Source organism: Periplaneta americana, chromosome 15 (assembly GCF_040183065.1).
Source record: "Periplaneta americana isolate PAMFEO1 chromosome 15, P.americana_PAMFEO1_priV1, whole genome shotgun sequence".
Taxonomy (NCBI): Eukaryota; Metazoa; Arthropoda; class Insecta; order Blattodea; family Blattidae; genus Periplaneta; species Periplaneta americana.
The window spans coordinates 126,175,027-126,198,104 of NC_091131.1; the positions used below are offsets into that span (position 1 = coordinate 126,175,027).

Consider the following 23,078-nt stretch of genomic DNA (forward strand, 5'->3'; position numbering starts at 1 on the left):
TCCAGCTACCTATAAACGGGAATGAAGTTGTCTGATTCAAAGTATATGTGACGTCACAGCGCAGATACAGGTAAGTTCGTATGCAAAATAGTTACGCATCCTCTGCCCTTACTAGTCGTATTAGGTTATTTAAATAGCTACACCTTTGTGGCTGACTGAAGGTTCATTGCAGAGCGTGTAATATTGCGGGGCATAGTTGAGGATATTTGAACTAATATTTTTACTGTCAATATAGACAAAATTGCATATAAATTGTGTAAAATAAAAGTAAAAGTGGCAAAAACAGTGCACTGAAATACCAAAAGGCACAGAAAGTGAGTTGAACGTAATAAAAAAAAAGCAGTACCATAAAAATCTCAAAATCATGAAGATATTATTTCGATGTTTAGCATGGATTTGTGTAGCCTACCATGATCTTCAATGTCAACCTCCCAATTAATAAATTAAATAATCTCCATTTTAGGGAATTTCTAGAAAAGTACTTACAAAATTATTGGATTTTTAGTGATGAGCGACATGCAATTCCTATTGAAACACGAAAAAATATCACACAATAGGAATATCTTGTACTACATCATGCTTTTGAAAGAATTTCTTGCATATAAAATAATTTCTAGTGACATCCGCATAAGTTCAAGTTCCGTAACTTACGAATGCAGGTTATTAGACCTATTCACTGCAAAGATCACGACTAAAATGAACGTCACGGCTCAAGCATGTGCTTACTAATATAGCCTCAGAACGTCGGGAGTTGACTGTACCCCATGAACAGCGATGATGTGTTTATTTATATCATCCGTTGCATCATCAGTGTTCGGCGTACTTTATACTCAATATGTCTTCAACTTCAGTCTTTAGGTAGCTGGAATACGAAGCTTAGTTATAAGTAAGTTAAAGACAGCAAAGGGTAACCATCTATCCCATTCATCCTGTTTAGTGGAACTGAAACATCTTAAAAATTTATGGGACCTTTCTAAGCTACCATTAGACTCTGGGTGCTATGCACGGGTATGAATCTTATTTATTTTGAGTAACTTACAAATTTCTTGAAAGAGTTACTCATAAATTGACTACCTTGATCTGTAAGAATTACATCACATATTCCATAAGTTAAAATAATATATTCTACAAAACATCTGGCTACAATCTCTGTAGTCATTTCTGGCATTGGAACAGCTATTAGATATTTACTTAAGAGATTCTGACATGTCAAAATATATTTCCTTCCAATGATAAGGTGAGAGGGCCTACAATATCAAGTGATATCTTTTCCCATATACTCTGGGGTGTGTCTGTTATTTGTAACGGGGCTTTTGGAATAGCCTGTTGACTTTTATTAATTTGGCAAATTTTACATTTCCTAATGTACTATGTAATGTCTTCCAACATATTGGGCCATTTGCAATGCAATTTAATCCTTTCATGGGCTCTTTGTATTCCTTGGTGACCTCCGATGGGACAATCGTGCGATTCTTTCAATAATCGAGATTTTCGCTCTTCTGAAATTTCATTAGCTCCGTCTTTCACAAAGAGGGTGATTCTACTTAAGCAATCGGCATTCATGTTTCTTTTTCCTGCCATATGAACAACGTCAAAATCGTATTCTTCTAACAGTAACCTCCATCTCAGTATTTGTGAACCCGGGTCTTTTACATTCATCCTCCATTTCAGGAGCTGATGATCAGTTACAATGGTAAATTTTGTACCTAGTAAACATGGACGAAAATGCTTACATGCCCAGATAATGGCCAAGAGTTCCTTTCTAACTTTCTTACACCGGGGACAGAACAACTACTACAGTCGAGCCGTTCTTATTTCCGACGTGGCAACGCCTTCTCGACTTTTGGCGCGAGGAAGGTAGCCAATAGAGGTGTTGCTAAATCTCTGTCAAGCCAATAGTGAACGGACGCAGTTCTAATAGCTGGTTGTCGAACAATCAGTCGGTATTGTTGTTAGTGCTGTGTTATCGCTGAGTTTTCAGCATCACAATGCCGCGGAGGAGTCGGAAGACCATCAATTCGCAAAGCAGAGAAATGATTCTTAGCGTTAGAGATTATTTCGAAAATGAACGTAAAATAAGAGTAGTTTATTGCCTTTAATGCAAGTGGTGGAAAGAACAGCTGATGCGTGTGATGTGAACAAGTTCACGGTTTCTCAAATAACGACAGAGAAGTACGGACAATCCGGCAAAGAAGAAAATAAACTGAGAACTATGGCGGCGGCAGGTACTAACAATGATTGTAGCGATCTAGGTGTAGCACCTCTAAATTGAACAATACCGTTAGGCAAGGTTCTTCGTGTAATTTTTTTATGTAGCAATGACTTATCATGACAAAATTTTTAATACTAACATATTTTACTTAATTTACAGATTGTGTGGTTTTAGTTATTCATTCACATAAAAAATGTTTATTTATTATATTTTACAGCTTTCTCCCATTTTAGTAATTTCTAATATTGTTTCTGTATTTACGAAAATCGTTACTTCAAATGGTCGGAAAAACCAATTATAGCACCACATGGTAAGTCTTCTGTGTCCTGGGATGCTAGGATCAACAATAACAATAATATATAATATTATGTATTCATATATTACTAATTATTTATCGTAGAAAATAATTTTTCGTTCGATGTTTAAGACTAGACATGTGCTAAAACTTCATTAAGAGTACAAGGGTAGACTTGACAACACAGTAACATCCACCGTGAGCGGGAAGCGGTATGTCGTCTGCATAACCTTGACGACAACCACTGCCAGTGAAGCAGCGTGTCAGCTGACCAGAAGCTGTCGTGTGATTTGCTGCCGGAAATAAGAACGGCTCGACTGTAGTAGAGGCTTCAGTGACGTCACTATAGAAGCGTCCACACACAACAGAATTGTTCGTTGAACTACAAACTGAAAACGTTAACCACTTACTTTCACTGATCCAGCTGTGCTCTCGCAATACAATAACTTCCGTTCAGAAAATTTTTTACAGATGAATGGTACGGTACCTGCTAGTGCGGGAGGAGGGGGTGGTCGTACCGCTTAAAAGTAACGGCATGGATAAATATATATTTATCCATGGTAACGGCCTCCAAGCCTCCAAGCTTCTAGATGTTCTGTCCCCGGTATACTCCATCCACTACTAGTGCAAAACTACCCCAACTCCGCATTCCTTCCAGAGCAGATGAGCTGTGACACTGACAGTACATCTTACGCTAGACCTTCTGTCACAATCTTCTATTACTGCTCTGTCTATCACTTCTTTTAAGGATTTCTCATCCGCAACTGCTTTCACTCCTTCTCTCACAGAATCAACGAAAATTCCATTTACAAAACATTTTTTCCTAATTTAATTATTACCTTTTGTCCACCTTTATCTCGTCCTCTGACCAAGAGTTAGTGAAGCGATTAGTACTGTGTAAAGTAGATTGAATCAATTGTTCGACTCTTGCCCCCCATTGAGTAATACTTTCGTTCGAGTTCTGTTTCACCTGACAGAATTGGGTCGTATAGTACATAAATGTTCGTTGTACAGCAAAATGTATCTCTAGTTTTTCCTTTATATCCTCCCTTTATTTTCATGTGTTGGATGGATGTTTAAAGTTCTCCTAGCATTACCTGTAATCTTCGCTAAAATATATTTGATTAATATATACTCCTGATTTGGGTTTATTAATGACCTAGCCGACTCAACATTACCGATAAATTCATTTAGCGTAGATGGTTTGCCTGAAAAAAAACATTTTTCAAACAATTTAGCAGCAGCTGTAATGGGTAATTCAGCACTTATTCTTTGTTGTCTTAGAAGAGTGTTCAATTGGTCTTCTAGAATTGAATTCGTTGATCTTGATCTGCTTGTGCCATGATCTAACGGGCTTTCACTCGGATTACTAACTTTCACCAATATTTTAAGAAATTATAACAAGGGTTATAGGTATCCTACAAGCAAAACTCAGCTCGAACTCTTCGCGGCGCGCATGCTATACTCACTCCTCTTACCCCCCTGCAGTAGGCGTGAGAGCATGCTGGGAACGGGAGCATACGTCATCTGCGCGAGACAGTCACGCCCGCTGGTTTCTGCGCACTGAGTTTTCCTTGTTGGATGCCTGTAATAATGTCTCTCGAGACTAGTAGTACACTCACCCAGATGAAGGATCTGTTGACTAGTTGGCGCGCCCTGGCCGTCGATCCTCGGACTTCGTCACCAGCAACTGGTCAATGAGCTTCTACGCGGGTTGCTAACAGCTGGAGACATCGGAGACCTTCAGGTAACGGGCACCCCGAAGAGGAAGAGCCACGATGTAACAACCAGGCGACTAGGGTCGACGTTGATTCCACCTTATGGAACAATCATGGCAGTAGATGACGACTGTAGATACACTGGCCTCTTCTCATCTGTCTTCAACCTCTAAGACACCAGGATCTGCAGCAGAAAGTGTTGCTGTCAGTGAACATCATAAATATAAACATCTTACAGATAGTTATATTTTTATCCCTTTTGGGGTTGAAACGTTTGGATCATGGTGTAGTGAAGCCAAAGCTCTTATCTCTACCATAGGCAGACGTTTAGTGCAGCTTTCTGGGGACCCTCGAAGCAGTCAATATCAACGTCAGGGCATTGGTATCGCCATTCAGCGCGGTAATGCAACAAGTAGGGTAAAGTTGCCTAATTCCGTGACATATTTAATAAAGTCTATATTTATGCCAAAATTGTATTAAAAATTTTCAAATAACACCTAAATGACGTTATTTGGACCTTTAGCTACAGTTTTTACAACATTCAGTGTCAACAGTTTCACAAGTTTGGTATGTAATATATGATTCTTCATCGTTATACAGTGGCTCCTAAATCCGTGACAGGGATCCAAATTCCGTGATAGAGGTTTCCTAATTCCGTGAGTGATATCCTAATTCCGTGATACTAAAATAATCCTCATTAACTGCTCAGAAAACAAACGCGTATTTGGAAAAACACATTAAAATCATGGTATATTGTTTTAATAGGGATTAAGCAAGAAATTACAACATAGAAGAAGGGCCTAAGTGACAAATTTCAAAGAAAATACTTGTGTAACTACAGGAATACATATTACATATTAATATACCCATATTATAAACGAAATGAACTGAAAGTTAAATTCAATGCACAATTAAATTTGAATAAATTGAATTTTAACAATTGAATTGTCCGTCTCCAATGGATTCCAGCACACTGTGGAGTCATGGGGAATCAAACCGCAGACACACTTGCCAAGAAAGACTCAACAATAAAACAAAAATTTAAATTTAATTTCTCATATTCCTCAATAAAACGCTTGATCACTACAAAATTTTCTCATTCATACCTACAAGAAATAGAATCAAATGCTAAAGACAAAAAATGGATTACACTACTTTCCAACCCAGATATAATCCCCCAGAGACCAAGGAAAACAGCAGTTGCAGCCTTCAGACTATTGATAAATCATGACTGTCTAGCAAGTCATCTCTACAGAATAGGTATCTCAGCTTCACCCATATGTGTCCTGTGTAACGATCCAGCAGAAATGAATGAAGACTACTTGCAGACCTGTGAAGCATTAAGATCAGAAGAAACTACAGTTCAAGAGTATTGGAAAGAACGACTGCTAATGGCTTCATTGCCAAATGCAAGGCACTAGACAACAACAACAATTTTAACACAATTATTTCTCATTATTTATATTCCTAACAAGAGCAGTAATTAAGTTAAATATATGCCCTATTATTTTATTATAAATATAATTGATGTTTTCTATAATTTATTTCTATTATTATTTCCACGAACTATTTTCATTCATAAGACATTAATTTTCGCAACATAACATTTTCTATTCGCGCCTAAACACCAATTCAGAATCATACTAGTTATCTATGACCTTCATTGATTTGCAAATATTTTCATGTTATTCTCTGTTAAAATATGCACATTTAATTATACGTCCTATTGTCAAATAAGTGTCCACCTACGAGTCTTCACACACATAATAGTAACAATATAGCCTATCGATCCTTCATAATAGCCCGTTTGCGATCTCTATCTGTCAAGGACAATCACAATATGATATTAAATATGCATATTTATTATACAACTTATCGATTAATCTTGTTGCTGTACTTTTAGTTAGATTTTAATAGCCTTTTATTGTTTGTATAATTGGTCACATGTATTATGTAATTTTGATATACACTATGTAGGCCTACAGATATCTATATTGTCTGAAGATGCCCACACAGGGCGAAAACGTTCACAAAAATAATTAAAATGTGTTAACAAAAATATTTTTTTGGGTTGACATTATAAGTAAGTCAAGACGGAAACATTGAAACCATATTACTCTTTCATCATAATATGACTCATTGGATAATCTACAAAGATGAATTTAAAATTCAAATTTATGTACCTAAGTTTTGTAGTTTTCAGCAACATATATTGTATATATTATACAGCCGTCACTCAGTAAATAATAGAAATGAAGATCTAATTTAAGATATTCTCTACGTCTACTTATATAACTCCAAAAGTTTGAGCTTCATATCATCAATATGTATATTAGTGACAAATACTCACATCATGGCATTAACTATAATAATATTTCACTTTCAATGGTGATAATGTCATCAAACCACCTCAAGTTTCGTAGTTTTTAATATCCAAAACACAGCTGTACTCAGAAAATTACACACCACAAAATCAGATCTGTAAATTATTTGTAGCAAGTCTTGAAAAATTTTAATAACGGATCACAGAGACATTATAAAATTACACAAATGAAGATCGACACATTATTGTCATTATGATGTCACAGAATTTGCTCTGATTTGCTCTAAATATGTTGGCAATCCTGTAGGTCATGGCCTTCGTATAATATTGCTTATTGTAGTGTGTGTGTTTTATTTTCATTCTCAAAACTGACGACAGATGGATTTTGGAAAATAGGAAAATTATGTAGGAAAATTGACATTTCACTGAAAACTACTATTTTTCTGCAAATCTTTGGGTTCCAGACTTCAAAATGAGGAGTTATTCATTAAAATCCGTTCAGCCATTTTCCCGTAATTTCCATTACCAGTTCAAATTATATGAACGTGTCGATATTAAAAGGGCATATTTCCATTAAACCATATTTGTTGGAAAACACACAAAAAAAAAAACATATTCACATCTAAACTAAGAGACAAACTTATTAGATCTCAGGTGGGCTACATAGAACTGTTTGAGAGACATGGACTTCAACAAATAATCTTGCATTAAATCTACCGTATTAAGAGTAATCATATTCCAGAATCTACTAACAAAAAATTAAATAAAAAACTGAAAAAAAAGGTAAAGGTATCCCCGTAACATACCATGAAGGCACTTGGGGGGCATGGAAGTAGAGCCCCATGCTTTCCATGACTTCGGCATTAGAATGAGGTGATGTGGTCGGCACCACGCTCTGACCGCCTTTTACCCCCGGTAAAGAACCGGTACTCAATTTTATAGGAGGCTGAGTGAACCTCGGGGCCGTTCTGAAAGTTTGGCAACGAGAAAAAATCCTGTCACCACCTGGGATCGAACCCCGGACCTTCCAGTCCGTAGCCAGCTGCTGTACCAACTGAGCTACCCGGCCGCTTAAAAAACTGAAAACAACATAAAATATATCATTTGTGTATCGAACTCAACTATTTATTAATAATAATGTTTATATGATTTCTCCTAGCTTTTCTTCCTAGTTTACTGTCCCTCCTCAACTCCTGGGTCATTCTCCATTGATACAGTATATGTTCCTGTGGACACAGACCATTCCCTAAACTCTTCATAGAAAGCCTTATCTTCGTCTAGAACATACTGTATAGCAGGGATGAGACGATATTAGCTCCCAATCACGATAGAAGAGCTCGACCTTGATCACGAGCGCATAGCGCATCCACTACATAACATCGGAACGTAGACATCAGGGATGTACATGCACATGCAGCGAATAAAGGCAGCAATTATTACAATAACTTTCATTACAAAATGTCTGGCTATGTAATAGGGCTAATTATTCAGTTATTTAATATACATATACATATATAAACAAATCGCAAAGGGAAGGATTTTTTAGGAACAAAAAGAGAAATAGGAAAAGTCAATTCTATGTAAACCATTTTCTTGTTAAAAGCAATTATTTATTATGTAAATACTTCACTTCATTGGTTAGGAGAAACTAATAGGGTCTACCTGCTCGACGTGTGTGATCTCTAAGTACTTTTGAGTATTTGTTAAAAAAATAATAATGGCAATATTGATTTAAATAGAGTATATTGATTGTGTGACTGTGAAAATGTAGTCCTTACTCTCCAGTCGTGATTATGTAACGAGTTTTCTTAGATTGATTTGTGAGATGCACGTAACACGAAAAAACAAATTGATTAATTTAAGATATTGAGAACCATCGTAATTTTTGGGGTCAATCATTTAAGGGGATATGTGTGATTTTTAAAACTTCCACAATTTTCGGCCAAAATTTGTGAAATTTAAACTATATAAACAAATCTATAATAATATCATCTGTACAAAATTTGATGCAATTAGGTCTAATAGTTTTGAAATTATATTTTTAAGTATATTTTTTTTATATTGACGTTACTAAAAAAGCTCCTTGCATTAAGGTTTTCAAAATGGTTAGTTCATATTTACTCAAAATCTTGAAAATAGTCATCGGAATGAAAGTGAATTAGCTTTTTGACCTTAGTAATAGTATAAGTTAAGGTACAATCAAAGATAAAATATTATTTCTAAATTAAAGAAACACGTAATCTAATAAAAGTAAATATCCAGAAACAAACAACAAATAAAACATCAACAATACATTTAAAATAAAGAAATAAAAGTAATCTAGATACAATCTACTGATCCAAATGTAAATTAATTTACCTTCGATGTCAATTCCGAAATCAATTATTTCTCTCTTCTCCTGAATAATGCCTATTTTTTTCACGTTGCGTCTCATAATGCCGTTTTATGTTGCTTTTTTTGCAAATGATATTTTTTTACACAACAAACACTTGACTTCATCACCATGTTCGAAGCATAAATATTGTATCTTCCACTCTTCCTTGAAAGCTTTAAGCGTTTCCGTTCCGTCATGATGCGCTGTGTTCTAATATCTGTACATCCTTTAGCATTGTTTACAGGTAAAAGAGCTCCGCGCGCGCGTAACGGGCATAAAAGAGCTCTCGCTCGCAATTATTAGTCACCATCGCAAGACTGCTGCACAGCCTTGGAAATGTCCTCAAGCTTTGCCTTAGCTATTGGTATTCTGTTTTTATATGGAAGATTAAGAAAGGGTACGGCTTCAACGAACTGTCTTGATCATGGATGTCCAAACGCCTATAGAACCAGGAGATATTGCACGTCAAGTATGCTGTGCTAAAGTCAATTACTTTCCATATAAAATAGGAAAAACGACCTTAAAGAATGTGCACTGCGAGTTGCTTACGCCAGGGGTTACCTCGTACTAGTTACAAATTGGACATCTAAGGTCTTGATGATTGTCTCAGGATGAACATAGGTTGCACCATTCCGTTCATATACGTGGAAGCTATGCATACTCCATCGTTATTTGAATTATAATGAAAATGGTACCGGCTGCTTATCCAAAAAACAACCTTTCTCTCTTTGACTTGTTTGCAGTTTCTTGGGATACGGGGCACTTCTTGTAAAGTGGAGGCCACCAATTTTTGAAATCTAACACAATCTCAGGTGTTCCAGTTCAACACAGGTGAACTTCTATTGTGAGCTGCTTGTGATGATCAATTCAGTTAACAGGTGAATAGTGTAAATTAGAGCTGGGGACGGAGCGAGTAGAACTGTTGAGTTACTCGGTTCTATCGGTTTATGTGCTTGGCAGCGGAGCACCGAAGTTACTCGGTTAACCGTAGCCGTTACCGGTCAGTTCAAACGTTCAAACAGAATTCAAGTGTTTTACTTAATTCTAGCAGGCAACAACGTAGTACTGTTGTATTTAAATATTTTCTGCTGCAGGACAAATTATTTCCTTGTTCCCAAAGCGGGCTAAAAGGCCTCTAGTATTGAAGAGGAGTTCATCCTATTATATGACCTGTCAAGTGGGCCTAATAAACACTGACAGTCTGAACATATTACTATTAATAATAATATTATTATTATTAATAATATTGCTATTAAAATATTATTATTATTATTATTATTATCATTATCATACTAGAGTGTTTGACTAATATTAAAATATGTTAAAAAAGGAAGTGAATTATATTTTATTCTATTTGTGTTTATTGGATTTGTGTTACCTCATCAGTCATAATTTTATTTGTATTTATTTCTACGAATTATGTTACCTAATTACTTAAATTTATCAATGATATTACTCTTCACAAAAGAGAACATGATTGTACTGAAGGCTAGTAATGTTATAAAAGAAATAAACATTATGTTCTTCAGTTTAAGATTCCACGTTTTATCGATTATTTTATCCACTCTCCGTAGGCCTAATAGTACCTAAATAATTCTGTGTGTTATTTTTAAGTGTTTTAGGCAGCGCTTCATGGAGCCTGTTTCTTTTTCTTTTTTATTTTTTTTTTCTTTTTTTTTTACTGCAGCGTTTAACGTTTACCTCACATGTTAATTTATTAGCTGTTAGTATTATACATTATTTTATGCTCGACCATGCCGAAATGTAATAATTATACACCTGGTAGCAGTCATTTAATGCATGTCATTAAAGTACACCTACTCATTAAAGTAAAGTCAGCTTTGTACCGTTATATCGATTATTCTCGGATATGCAATCGACAGACAATTAGCGAAAAGTCACGGAGGCTGGAAATCCAATACTGTCGCAGAAGGTTCTGTTACTATAATAATTAGCGTTAATTGTAAATAATATTCAAATAAATTCAATTTGTCATCTCGTTTTTCAATTCTAAATCAATTTCCAAGTTATATCAGACTAATGTTCATTCTTATTCTGTGCCAAGGTCAATGACATTCGGCCTCGGAAAAAAATCAATAATTTCGCGTCTGCGCACATCTCACAGTTCAGGTCAGTTCGCACATAACCATAAAAAGACCTAATTTTCAATACTTTCAATTTAGAAATATGGTCGAGCATAAAAAGTCGTATGAAACTTGCCTATAATGGTAATTAAGACGCTCGTATGAAAATCCATACTCGCTTCTTAATTCTCGTTGCATAATGTACTATTATCAATTTTATTTCGTCTGTCATATATAACAACAATTAAAGTTAAATAGGCCTTTCATACAAAATAACTCCGCAAATAGTTGTAATCACGTAAATGAAATTTGCAACCGCCATTTTTCAATGAAGAGAAGAACTTTTTTCTCGTCAATTGACAAAGCGAAAGCGCTTTACTACAACGCTTTTAAAACACGCTTGGTTCCACTTTCAAAGTAAGTTCTAAAATCTACTCAATCTATCTAAATTTTAAATCAACCGCCACAAATTTGTACTCGGTACTGTACTCGCTTCAACCGAGTAATGACGTCACAGTAACTGAACCGAACCGCTCCGTCCCCAGCCCTAGTGTAAATCCTATAATGCCTCCGCAGGTTCCTTTTGATCATTCCAAAATCCCTATCGCATGGTATAAAACAGTGTCCACGAACAGAAGGCTGTGTTATATTAAGCAGCTTATTGTAAAAAGTTGAGAGAGTAGTTTTGCTCATTAAAATTTACTTAGAAACAAGTACAAATAAATTAAAATGGCAAAAAAAAAAAATACTTACTTGCAGGACTTTCCAAGTCTTTTAGCCTCAATTTTTACCCTTTGTAGCTTGTGTATGAACTTCCATTAAATCTGGCTTTCTGTATCATATTTCTTTCATAGTTTTCTGGCTATCTTCTACAGACGAATCTTCGTCTCTGGACAACTCGTTCTCCATGTTCTGTCTTTCAATAGTTATCTCGAATTACAGATAATGTAAGATATAGCATATAGAAGCAACCACCAAATTAACGAAAGTTATGTAGCTGACATCCAAAGAAATTAAAATGTTGGAATCAAACAATCACCAGTCACCAAATAACTGACATCCAAAGAGATTACAATACCGGAACTAGCTATAGCATCTACAACAGCATTGGGTTTGTTGTTAAAAGGGCAGAAACGCCACTCTTATGCCCATTTAACACGAAACCTAGAAACTAATGTCTCTCTAACCGCGTATTGGGTACTGATACATATGCCTCTTTAACATAGATTGATAAACCTACCTTCAAAGATTCAAAGGCAGTGGAAAAACGAAAATGACTTACTGTATAGTGGTGGTTATGCCCTTTTAACATTGACGCTTTCATATATATAGATATAATAACAATAATAATTAATATCATGAATAAACATTTCCTATCGGAGGCACTTATGCTGGGTTGCAAGAAACCTGTTCCATAAATTGCTATTCTCTCGTTAAGTAACGGACCTTTAAAGTATAGGTCGTTGCAAATGTGATATTTAACGATCTGTTAGCTATTCCATCTTTAAACGGAAAAGATTCAAAATGACAGAGCCATCGTAGCCGGCGCAAATATTTCGCGTATTATACGTGCATGTCGCTATGGTAATATTGTGTTTTTGGATAGTCATTGTTTTCGAACTTTGCACAAGACAGGCATCAAATACTGACCGAGGCCAACATGCAACGATTCTTGGTACAGATTGATAGAGAAGTAACCCTTCCTGTTTCGGTACATCTCATTCAAGTGTCCACTAGGGTTTTGAATTTTCATATGGCTACAGTCTATGCACCAATAACGTTGGGAAAATTGCAAATTGAGAAGAAATCCTGTTTTACTGTTTGTACAGAATTTCCTTGAGGCATACTAATGTATTGTTCTCTCATTCTTGCAATGCAGTCACACATCTTATTATTCTACAAACTGTACATTTATAAACATGAATATGATCCACTATCACATTCTGAAACGCTCCCGTTTGGTAATAGCGCAAGGCAATTTACTGCGTGCGATTTGTTTTCCAATATGATGCCCTATTTCATGCAAGAGAGCCATGAATGTGTCTTTCGATAATCTAAATCTAACCTTAAAATCAATATTATCATATTCTTCTAGAGGATTCGATCTGTCTCTCAGTATTCTTGGTCTTGGTAGATGTTGTACCATATCAAACATAACCTCTACGTCAAACGATTCTATAATAGTAATACATTTGTTTTATTCACAAAACTTTTCCTATACACACATGAATCTCGAGTTCACTGTGATATGTATATTACATTTCACTAATTTACTTCTGATGATAACATATCCACGAAATTACTTAATACTGTCAGATACAAAAATAAGAAATATACGTACAATATGGCGGCTAACGATTCGTTAACAGTTTATAGCTCCGATTTTCGACCTATAGTTTACAGAGTGCTTTAACGAACCAATAGCTTTAAAGGTCATTCTTGCAACGCTTACTGACGCTAAATGAACAATTATAGGACCAATAGTGTTTAACGAACCTATAAATGCTTTCTTGCAACCCAGCATTAGACTAGTTGCATTTGGCCTCACCGCAGATTTCGGTCACCGGCCGCCACTGATGACACCTATCGACAAATTTAATAACAAACAGACGGCGATCACAATGTTAGTGTCCAAACTATTTATCTAAATTAAAAATGATTAATAATAATTTATTTTCTTTATTAAGATAGGCAAAAAATAGTATGCAATACAGGTGTTAAGTGCGTAACAGAATCTCGGAAATAGAGAAGGCTCGACTTCATCTCGTCTACTCTAACTTATCTCGATCCTGTTATAAGGCACTTATCACGCTTGTATCGCATGGATATGTATTCCTTAGAAATATATATTGTGGTTAAGTGAAATTTGAAGGTATCTGGTTTCCTCAGCAGCAAGTTGTGAGGACACAAAGTACAAAATAATGTTAGAAATATGGCCAGATTTTTGTTAGTCGGGCTCATCTTCAGCCTCTTCACCCCTCCCAACGTGTGGCACTTAACAGTTTGCAACTCCGCTGTTGCCAAGAAGTAATTCATAAGTCAGTGACTCTGTTAACATAGCTGAAAAAGAACTTATGACGCAGAATGCAGACTTCTGACATTTTTCATTCCCCTTTCACTCCTTCTATTTCAATAGGCTGAACAGTCTACCACAGCCAACGCAAGGCGTTAATGCAACAATTCTCTGGAATGACGAATAAAAAGTTTTACAAGTGGTTTTGGGCAATATTTAATTTCTTTTGCGTCATGTTTCCAAGTTTTATGTCATATTTTGCTATTTAGGGGATAATTCCAAACTTCCACAGTTCTTAGGTCAAATAAATCCTAACCCAACTCATTAATGAATACGAGTATATGACTTATTTGGTTTATAAAGTGCCGGTCTGTGGCTGCCTAAATGTGTTTCTGTTGATGTTCGGAGAACAAGAGGATACTCTCTATTCCATCTTATGTATTCCTTCTTTCATTCAGTTCCATGCCATCAATATTTATGTGTACATATTGACGTACTAGCTTCGATTACGCCGGCCGAAGATGTTGAGGTAGATTAGCTACTTCTCTTCGTAAAACACTCCTGACCATGTAGAGGCGGCTTTTCAGGTGAACCAAGTGAAGCACAACTTCACCATATAATTTAAAAATATATAAAAAATTCACTTTACTTTTACTATACATCACAATGCGACTGATTTTATGATATTTACGTTTAATGTACGTTCAAAAATCGCGCCGCGCTGAAGAATTAACGAACATAGCGCCGGTAAATCCACTTCTTGCGTTGTGACTTTCTATTTCGCTTGCTATGGTTACCGTAGCAACAAGACTGCGATACGTTTAAGTTCTGCGCTGGTGAAGTGAGCTCGATTGTTCTCTTGTTAGTGTTTCACTCAGCTATAGTTACCATGGCAACAAGGCTACATCCCTTACCCTGCAACAACAGTTAGTATCGTGGCTTTGGTCCATTGAGCTCAATGTTGAGGTCACTGCTTTGGTCAGACGTGAAATACCAAAGGAGACGAGTTCACAACGTTCCGCCAATAAACGAGAAAAGGACTAATCACGGTAGCCAACTCTAACAATGAAAATTACAGAAATTTAAAAGCATAAAATTAATTTCGCCTTTAGGAAAGTTACGCTAAATGAATATATTTGTAATTTTTTTTACTGTTTTGCTAAAGAAGCAAGCACGAGTCTTGACAAAATGGAAATATAATGTAAGAGAACCGGGAAAAAAAAAAACAAGGTTATGGTGTTAGCGTTGTAGGTATTACTGTAGCCTATATACAAAGTTAAATTTTTCCGAGGTTTCGTGAGCGAGTGTGCATAAAGATCGCGTTGTGTGCATTGTAATTATTTTCTCTACTGTTCTTATTACATTAATTACTAGCCGTATCCTCGCGCTTCGCTGCACTTCTTGTAAATAAATATCATTGACTTAAATCTGTTATATTTCCAAATACAGCTTTGTTATAGTTAGTGAATAATTAATTTATAATCAATTATAAATCGTTTGCTCCTGAATTACTTTCAAATTTATATTTAGAACTATGAATGCAACTGTTATTACCATGCAATAGGTTCAGGAGGTGTTCGATTAATTCTACTTTTGAGCTTGGTGTTATGTTAGACCTAACAGCTTCTGAAATAGAATATATTTGTAGGAACTGAAGGTTGTTACTCTCAGCTGGAAGAAGGCTTTGTCACCAAACGATACCATTTGAAATAAGGTGTTGTACTGCCCTATATTATTTAAAACGTGTGTTGATAACGGATGTACTATTATAAGTATTTCTTGTGGAAGCTCTTTAATCTCAGGAAGAAAAGCTTTTCCAGCAGCGCAAAGCATTCAAAACTAATTTACAAACATGTTAAACGAATTATTCTTGCAACAAAAACAGACGCTCCGTAGACCAAATAGTCGTATTTCAATTATGTAATTGCTTCATAGTTTCATCTGGTATTGTATGACGTTATGATTAAAATACCTATATTGTTAATTGTTTTTATTGTAACATTCGACCATAACTGACCGAGTATATAAGATCTCGCGCTCAGAGGGGTGGAGTTTGGGGTTTGAGATGGCCTACAAACCACAAGTCATGCTAAAGATGTTGATTTGTTAATTATTCAATATGGAACTGTTACCTATTAAGTATATATATAACCATAGCTCACCCAAATATGTAATTAAGCAATAAAAATATGTAGTTATGGTACTGAATAATTAATACTTAATATGTGCCACGTGTATATTTGTAAAATTATTCCAACTCATTCTTTCATAAAAAAAAAACGCAACGCAAATCAGACATAAAATTTCAGTACGGTACCTTCAAATAGCATTAAATTTAACTGCAGTACATATAGCTAAATTATTAGTTTCGATATTATATAAAGTTTTCTGTACGTAAGGTTCTGTTTAGCCCTAATTTATATGCATTTGTGCCCAGTCCTTGATTCACTCATGAGCTTCTGTAATGACATAAAGCCTACGTCCATCTAAAGGAACTTCACTTTCTAATGATGAAATAATTATTTAAATCTATTAAATAGTTTCTTGAGATTGCCTCATTCAAACCCACAAACATTCTCTCTTTATAATATAATAATATTTAATATTATTATAAACATCATATCATCCGTATATTAATCCGATTGTTGTCCAAGGACTCCAAGGCCGCCTTAAATAAATGCAGTCATTTGTTTTATCTTTAATACTCGTATATTAATATGGCGTGGCCATGATATAAAAAGGATTGTTATTTTAAAACAGATATATCTCGCCATATGGTAATGCAGAATTCATACACGAAAATATTATTATGTACTTCGGTACATCACAATAATATCAGTCCTATCAAAATTTTGCATAGAATAAAACTTATCTCGGAAATCGATTTTCAAGAAACTTTTGTTTTTTCATAAAAATCAATAATAAGCGAGATATTTCGATTTATTTCATTCAGGCCCGCTTATAACCCCCTTTTAAATAGAGTATTTTGAATGACATATAGCCTAAAATTTAAGTTACAACGAACTTAATTTATATTCTAATTTTCATGTAAATCGGTTCAGCCATTATCACGTGAAAAGGTAACAAACATCCAGACAGACAGACAGACATACAAACAAAAATTTCAAAAAAGCGATTTTCGATTTCAGGATGGTTAATTATACATGTTAACACCAATTATTTTTGGAAAATCGAAAATCACCAGAAAAATTTTGGCTACAGATTTATTATTAGTATAGATTAGGACTATTTTAAATAATTAAGAGTAATATTTGTTCATAAAATCAGTGTGCTTTAGGTATTTGGGCTGTTTATTAACAAATTGAAAGAAAAATGAAGATATCCTTCAAGAACTTAATGTGTCATCAATACTGGACTATATTTCTAGATATCAGTTAAACTGGAAGGAACACGTCTTAAGAATGGTTTCATCCAGGATCCCTAAGGCAATAATGAAGTATCGTCCAAATGGGAAACTGTCACTTGGTTGACCTATGAAAAGATTGCAAGAAAATCGCTTTTTCAGGCCGTAACAGTTCTTTTGGGATTAGTACTTGACAGGATGATGATGATGGTGATGATTAACAAATTTGCCCGCGGAAAGAAGTTTTTCTTACATGAATCGCATTAAAAACTATTTGCGTAGTTGCATGTCACATGTCGAAATAGGTCTACTTTTTATAAGCTACAGCTCATCGTCTTCTTCTATAAGTAGGAAGGACACAAGGAGCAGAAGTAAAGGATATTACACAATTTTATTCGTTAAGAAAGCACTCAAAACTTACAAGATTTTTTCTTCAGAAAATTTAATATATTAATTACATATTAAAAGAAAGGAAAAACACTTTTCAATAATTATAAATATAATAATAATAATAATAATAATACACTGCAAATTACTTATGCATTAGGTACCGGTATATAGAACAGACAAATCTACACAATCATCCATGGAGTAAAATACATATTCAAGCATTAACCTGTACCGACATGCAATTTATTTACACTGATGTACACCTACAATCATTTTCTATATGCTATATATTAATACTGATGTATGATTAATGTGTCATCTACCTACTTCTTTGAAGACAAAACTAAGCTTTCTATAATTTATTTTATTACAATATTTTCTCAATCGTCGAATAATAACAAATGATTATTACTGTTAATTGCTGATTTTATTATTATTATTATTATTATTATTATTATTATTATTATTATTATTATTATTATCGTAGTCATTATCATCGTCATGTATTTTAAATATACATAAGCCTATACATAATTTTTGTTATAAAATTAGAAGTCGACTGACACTGCTTCATGTATCTTTTACGTCACGAGCCGCCACTGCCATGATTGGTCGCCAGCAACGAGTTAGAAAGAGAAAGATATAGAGTGGTCATTGCGCCGCCATGTTTGAAGAAAATTCAACGACCGTCGGTAATGAACTTATGCGCCCAAAACAAAGTGGGCGTGGTGATAACTGACATTAGAATCGTCAGCTGTCTTAATTTCGTTTGCATAAATCAGTTAAACTGAAGTGGAAAAACCTAGTATTTCGTCAAATACGTGCTAGGAACTTAATCTAAACTTATGTACGCTAAATTTAAAACACTTGAACGATTCCTAGAAGGAATGCTTAAAAGAATAGCCTAAGCAAAATTGTCATGTAGTATGACAAGAAGTCCTAACAAATATACTGAAGAAAATGTTAATATTTCTAGGTTCTTTTAAATGCGACCTGCAAGATTGCCTATAAAATGAACGAGTATGATTCGGATGATTTTATTAAATTGTTTTTCCCAGTCTCTACACGTAGCAAAACTATTTACTATACCATAAGATATAGAATGAAAGTAGGCCCTATCTGTAGTAAACAACCTTTACCTCCAAGCTTGTAACGTGGGTGAAACATGACAAAACACGCTTTCAGTTTTTTTGTTACAGTAAAGTACAATTATTATTATTATCGAAATGTGAACGTGAGGCCAACAGCCGGCTGGTCTGTCTGAGCCTTTCAAGGGCTGTGGCACCACAGATTGAACACCCACGTACAATAATGGGGTAAGTAGTTACGAAATATATTCATACTTACCCCATTATTGCACGTGGTTGCTCAATTATGTTCTTTCATGTCCTTCCAGTCAAAATACTAACAACAATACGACCTACCCCAAAGTTTTGCGTTATTTTGGATGCGAGTGTCGAAATACAATTTTAATATTTGTTTGCTATTACTAGGTTTGAAACGGCATTGTAGCGGTTTTATCCGTATTTAGTTTAACTTTATTACTAGTGAACCATTTATTTGATTAATCGTTTGTCTTCGAAATAGGCCTACTTCTTATAAGCTACAGCTCATCGTCTTCTTCTATAAGCAGTAAGGACAGAAGGAGCAGAAATAAAGGGTGCCGGTGTCGAAATACAGTTTTAATATTGTATTGCTATTTGTTTTTCACTGGGTCTGAAATGGAATTGTATTGGTTTTATCCGTATTTAGTTTAAGTACATTACCAGTGAACCAATTATTTTGTTTACACATTAAATTTATGCATGAAAAAAAATGCTGCTAATTAACAAAACTATGGACTTAACTTCATAAAATTTACATGAAATATGATATATCAGTTGTCTTTTTCCTTTTGACATTGCATTTATATGCAGCACACACAACAAGCATGTTTTTTCTTCGGTTTTTTGTACTTATTACCTCCGTTATACAATATTGTAAGCAGACGAATTTTTACAAAGGTGGGCGCTTAGCTCAGATCTGCCGTGTTTCGCGGTGGCACCGCAAATAGCGCTGTACAGGACAACATGGCCACTCTATAGTCTTCTCTTTCTAACTCGTTGGTCGCCAGCTAAGGAGGCCCAGTTGGTGAAATTGCCTAAGATACGACGGACGGTAACTGTTCAAGTTGTAAAGCGTGAGGTGAACCAGGTAGATTAGCTACTTTCCTTCGTAAAACACTCCCGACATGGTTGGGCGGCAGCTAAGGAAGCCCAGTTGGTGAAATTAGCTACAGTCTTTGAGGAATATCTTGAGACTGATACCTGCTCTGGCCTTTTCCAGGCAACCGGTTGAGAGGGTGTAAGTTGACAATAGGAAGGAAGGAAGAAAGAAAGAATCCACTTGCGTCAGTCGAAGTCTTGAGGTTGCCAGTGTCAGCCTGTGTCGGTCACAATATTGTGACTTGTGTTTTACTGCGATATTTTACTTCGACGTTATTTATATGTCATTTGTTTGAGTATTTATTTTATTGTTTTACTGTGTCGTGTTATTTTGTATTTTTATAACAATAACCACTGGGTAGTGCAAGTGGAGAACAGTGACGCTTCTCTGTTGTTAAGAAATTCTATTGTGTTGTAGAAATGCATCAGAACACAGACATATTTACGTTAGTTCCATATTTAATAATATTTTCTCTAATATTAATTCTTTTTCAAACCGGTGTTGGAAAGAAGGGAAAGCCAGTGCAGTCAGGCGGAAGAGAAATTGTGATTAATGCGCACAAGTTCTTTAAAGATGAATTTGATGCACTTAAAAATGGAGCGCCTACTATATCAGTCACAGATGTCATCGGAAGAACTGCTACCGCGACTGGAGTATCACGCGCAAGTGTTTATAGAATGTTAAATGAAAAGATAAATGCTGACAGTGCAGGAACCAAAATTCGAACCCCAGGTAAGAAAAGGCCCAACAGTACACCGAAGAAGACGAATATAGACTCATTCACTGCATCTGCCATTAAGAGGACCATTTATTCCCTATACAAAACAAGCTTCTTTCCCAGTTTGCTTGATATAAACAAAGCTTTGAGGGAGGCTAAGTTAGTTGAGGGCAGCATATGGGTAGTGCGACAAATATTAAAAAATTTGAATTTCCGTTATGCTAAAAACATTGTAGGACGAAAATTTTTAATGGAAAAACCCGACATTGTAGCAAAAAGGTTTTATTATTTACGTAAAATGCAAGAACTGAGAGCAAGTGGTCGACCAATCGTTTAACTTGATGAAACTTGGTTGAATGTGAACCGCACTACAGGAAAGGTATGGTTATGTAACACGCCAGACTGTGAAATTGACTTACCTATGATTGTCCCCCTGGGTAAAGGGCAAAGATTTATTATAGTACACGCCGGGTCTTCTGAAGGGTTTGTTCCGAACGGCCTTCTGTATTTTCGGTCTAAATCCACAGAGGACTATCACGAGGAAATGGATGGTATTGTTTTCAGGGAATGGTTTGTAAACAAACTCCTTCTAAATATTCCTCAAAATAGTGTAATTGTTATGGACAATGCACCTTATCATTCGGTGGAACTAAATAAGGCTCCAATATCATCAAGTTTAAAAAGCGAAATGGAAACCTGGTTACGCGAAAAGAACATTGAATACGATCCGAGATCCACCAAAGTAGTATTATATGACATTATCAAGGCTAAGAAAGACAGATTTAGAAAATACGAAATTGACACTATTGCAGAGTTGGCAGGGCATACAGTAGTACGTCTTCCTCGCTATCATTGCAACTTATTAATTCGGGCCCAAGTAAAGAACGATGTAGCCAAACATAATGTAACTTTCAGACCCAGTGATGTAACACTTCTCTTTCAAACAGCATTATCAAAAGTGACACCAGAAAACTGGAGAAAAGCGTGTGAAAGTGTAGGAGAGGAGGAAAAGTTTTAATGGGAGAAAAATGGTTTAATTGACGAAGTCATCGATCGGTTTGTAATCAACATAGGAGAGACAGATAGCGAGGACGAAGGATGCGAACACTCTACAGAGGAGCAGGCCGCCACTGACACTTCCACGGACATGATGGAAGGGATAGCACCAATGCCAACAACCCCATAAAGGTTGACGCTCACTGGCACGAACCGACCGGAACGGAACGAACCGGAAATATTCTGCGAGAGACGTATGCATGTATTTTAAACGGCAAACGCTCACTTGTCCGAACGGAAGCAACCGGCTGCCGGTCCTGACGGACAGGGTTCTCGCGACACGACCCTAGCGGAATTTCCGATGACGTTCGTGAGCATTCGTATGTCTTCGCTGGTCTTCGGAGAAAAGTGTGTTGGCTGTTCTCAGTACTTTCCCACTCAACATGTGCTGGTGCGTTGTCCAGACAGATTATTCTTAAAATGGGCGATGAAAAGTTAGTTTTAACAGTGCTAATCGCGCTTCTGTGCTGATTGGCCTTCGAAATGTGATGTTTTCCTTCATTATTTCAGATGCTAATAACAGATGAAGTTTTAAACATTTTTCTTCGCTCATACGAAAGTACTAAAAAAAACCATTACTCGATCTTTACACAAATGTGGGCAAAGATGGTTAAATTAATCAAAACACTTTTTTATATTGTTATGACTAGAGCACGGATTGTATGTAATTACATATTCCGTTCCTACATATGTAGCTATAAGGAAAGCTAAAAGTCCGCGAATCATATTAAATTTAAATTTAAACTTAAATATACAGAATAAAGAATATAATTACAAACAAACAAGACAAATGGAAATAAAATAATACAATCAATATAAAATAGGAGATACAGTAGTATTAACAAAATCTGAGACCGAATGAGCAGCGCTCGTGTTCGGTCGCAGTTAAGATATAATATTAATAGGCCTATACGAGAATATGAAATAAAATAGGAAATAAAATTAAAATTACAGTTATAGAAATTATATAATACAATATTAATATAAGAGAAATATAGAAAAAAATAATAAAAGTAAATAAGTAAAATAAAATAGGAACTAAAATTTAAATTACAGCGGCAATGGAATTATATAATATAATATTAACACTAGAGAAGAATAATATCGCACGTGAAAGGTAGGACTATATATATATATATATATATATATATATATATATATATATATATATATTTCAAAATTATAGAATACAAATATAATATAGGTTGATTAATTCATACACATAGGCTAGACTATAAATTTATTTAATCAAATTGAAGATATTAACACGTTTCTAATTTTCTTGTTATATGTTAGTGGGTTACATGTTAGAAGTTCTGGGTGTAA

The 23,078-nt window shown here is 35.2% G+C and overlaps 1 protein-coding gene across 11 annotated transcripts in view; it reads left to right on the forward strand.

Annotated features, from left to right (window-relative positions):
* LOC138715318 (serine protease gd-like) overlaps positions 1-23,078 on the forward strand; it is a 371,579-nt gene that overhangs the window by 119,718 nt on the left and 228,783 nt on the right. For 2 of the 11 annotated variants that reach the window (XR_011336240.1, XR_011336233.1), the window contains one exon: positions 4,154-7,463. The exons of 6 other annotated variants lie outside the window; for them this stretch is intronic. The gene's annotated coding sequence lies outside the window, so the exon portion shown is untranslated. 3 more of the 11 variants (XR_011336237.1, XR_011336236.1, XR_011336234.1) reach the window with 3 other exon arrangements.